The sequence below is a fragment of the Bubalus bubalis genome, chromosome 16 (genome assembly GCF_019923935.1).
Source record: "Bubalus bubalis isolate 160015118507 breed Murrah chromosome 16, NDDB_SH_1, whole genome shotgun sequence".
NCBI classification, from domain to species: Eukaryota; Metazoa; Chordata; class Mammalia; order Artiodactyla; family Bovidae; genus Bubalus; species Bubalus bubalis.
Genome location: NC_059172.1, coordinates 84,517,212 through 84,520,196, shown reverse-complemented (window position 1 = coordinate 84,520,196; position 2,985 = coordinate 84,517,212).

The following is a 2,985-nucleotide window of genomic DNA, read 5'->3' as shown; positions in this document are numbered from 1 at the left end:
TATAAGTGATACATTCAGGTATTGGGGTTACCAGATATTTGGTACTGTCCAAACTGAACATAAGACATCTGGCCCACACTAAAAGTTCCTTGAAATTTGGTTCTCTCAAAAATGTCCATGAACAATTTGGTCCATGGCAAATGGTTTTGGACAAGACCGAATATTGAGGACTGTTTGGCCTGGACCAAATACAGTAAGCCCTCTACATGCAAACCGTCAAATTGAGACCTTTCAAAGATGTGAACTTGTGTTTGTATGTCCAGTTATGTAAAGCATGAGTGAAATTGCAGCTTATCTTCCATCTTTGATTGCTAACAATCCTTCGGTTGTACTATCTCCCATCCACTCTCCCTCCTCCAAACAGTAACTCTTCTTGCCTGTTCACTAGATACCAGCCCCTGTGTGCCAGCTGTCATACTGTCCTAATGTACATTTCAAGGTACTGTAAGATTAAAAGTGCTTTCGTTGTTGTTGTTGTTGTGTGTGTGTGTTATGTGTTATTTGCGAGAAAGTATATTAAACCAATTACACTATAATACCATATAGCTGATTGTGTTAGTTGGGTACCTCAGCTAACTTGTTGACCTTATGAACAAAGTTAAATTTAAAAATACGCTATCAGAATGGAACTCATTTGCATGCAGGGGACTTACTGTAGCTATCTTACAGATACTTCAGTTCAGTTCAGTCGTGTCCGACTCTTTGTGACCCCATGAATCGCAGCACGCCAGGCCTCCCTGTCCATCACCAACTCCCAGAGTTCACCCAGACTCACGTCCATCGAGTCAGTGATGCCTTCCAGCCATCTCATTCTCTACCATCCCCTTCTCCTCCTGTTCCCAATCCCTTCCAGCATCAGAGTCTTTTCCAATGACTCAACTCTTCGCATGAGGTGGCCAAGGTACTGGAGTTTCAGCTTTAGCATCATTTCTTCCAAAGAAATCCCAGGGCTAATCTCCTTCAGAAGGGACTGGTTGGATCTCCTTGCAGTCCAAGGGACTCTCAACAGTCTTCTCCAACACCACAGTCCAAAGGCATCAATTCTTCGGCGCTCAGCCTTCTTCACAGTCCAACTCTCACATCCATACATGACCACAGGAAAAACCATAGCCTTGACTAGATGAACATTTGTTGGCAAAGTAATGTCTCTGCTTTTGAATATGCTATCTAGATTGGTCATAACTTTCCTTCCAAGGAGTAAGCGTCTTTTAATTTCATGGCTGAAGTCACCATCTGCAGTGATTTTGGAGCCCAAAAAGACAAAGTCTGACACTGTTTCCCCATCTATTTCCCATGAAGTGATGGGACTGGATGCCCTGATCTTCATTTTCTGAATGTTGAGCTTTAAGCCAACTTTTTCACTCTCCACTTTCACTTTCATCAAGAGGCTTTTTAGTTCCTCTTCACTTTCTGCCATAAGGTGGTGTCATCTGCATATCTGAGGCTATTGATATTTCTCCCTGCAATCCTGATTCCAGCTTGTGTTTCTTCCAGTCCAGCATTTCTCATGATGTACTCTGCATAGAAGTTAAATAAACAGGGTGACCATATACAGCCTTGACGTACCCCTTTTCCTATTTGGAACCAGTCTGTTCTTCCATGTCCAGTTCTAACTGTTGCTTCCTGACCTGCATACAGATTTCTCAAGAGGCAGGTCAGGTGGTCTGGTATTCCCATCTCTTTCATAATTTTCCACAGTTTATTGTGATCCACACAGTCAAAGGCTTTGGCATAGTCAATAAAGCAGAAAGAGATGTTTTTCGGGAACTCTCTTGCTTTTTCCATGATCCAGCGGATGTTGGCAATTTGATCTCTGATTCCTCTACCTTTTATAAAACCAGCTTGAACGTTAGGAAGTTCACGGTTCACATATTGCTGAAGCCTGGCTTGGAGAATTTTGAGCATTACTTTACTAGCATGTGAGATGAGTGCAATTGTGCGGTAGTTTGAGCATTCTTTGGCATTGCCTTGGGACAGGGAAAAATGTCCTGCAAGGAACATTTTCCTTTTTCTTTCTGACCTATTTTATTTAGCATTATGCCCTCAACATCTACCCATGTTGTTACAAATGGCAGGTTTTCTTCTTTCTCACAGATGAATAATATTCCACTGTATATATATGCACAAATTTATTCTTTTATTAAGCGAGGGTCAACACAGTTTTTCTCCATTAGTTAGTTATTATGAATAATATTGTACAAAGTAATCATCATTTCAAAGTAATATTTCTTTCTCTGAACTAAATATCAGTTTTACAAAACATTTTGAATTTATTAAACACCTATTAGATGAGTGCTTCACATGAAAATACACAGAACAATTTATTTTACTTCACAGAACTTATTGTACAGGTTATAGCATCACCAACTCAGTGGACATGAGTTTGAGCAAGCTCTGGGAGTTAGTGATGGACAGGAAAGCCTGACATGCTGTAGTCCATGGGGTCGCAGAGCCAGACATGATTGAGCAACAGAACTGAACTGATGGTACCTTTACTACAAAATATGCTATATTTTGAAAAGGGGTCAGCCACAGGTAAATAGGACTAGCAGGTAAATACATCAGAGGAGGATAGAGAATTTTTCTTATATTTGGGGGTTCCATATTCCTGTCCAGTTCATATATTAGACCAATAGTACTTAGAATGTTTTCACATGCAAATGTTCCTGAGGGAGTGTACTGTGGCACGTGTTAAGTGGTGACCAGGAAGCCAAGATCTTATGTTAGTGAGACATGTTTATGATGTATTGGCTTTGTATTCTATATGTGGTTCTGTAGTGTAGTAGTGAAGTTGCTCAGTTGTATCCGATTCTGCGACCTCATGGACTGTAGCCTACCAGGCTCCTCCATCCATGGGATTTTCCAGGCAAGAGTACTGGAGTGGGTTGCCATTTCCTTCGTCAGGGGATCTTCCCGACCCAGGAATCGAACCTAGGTCTCCCACATTGTAGACAGACGGTTTTACCGTCTGAGCCACCATATGTG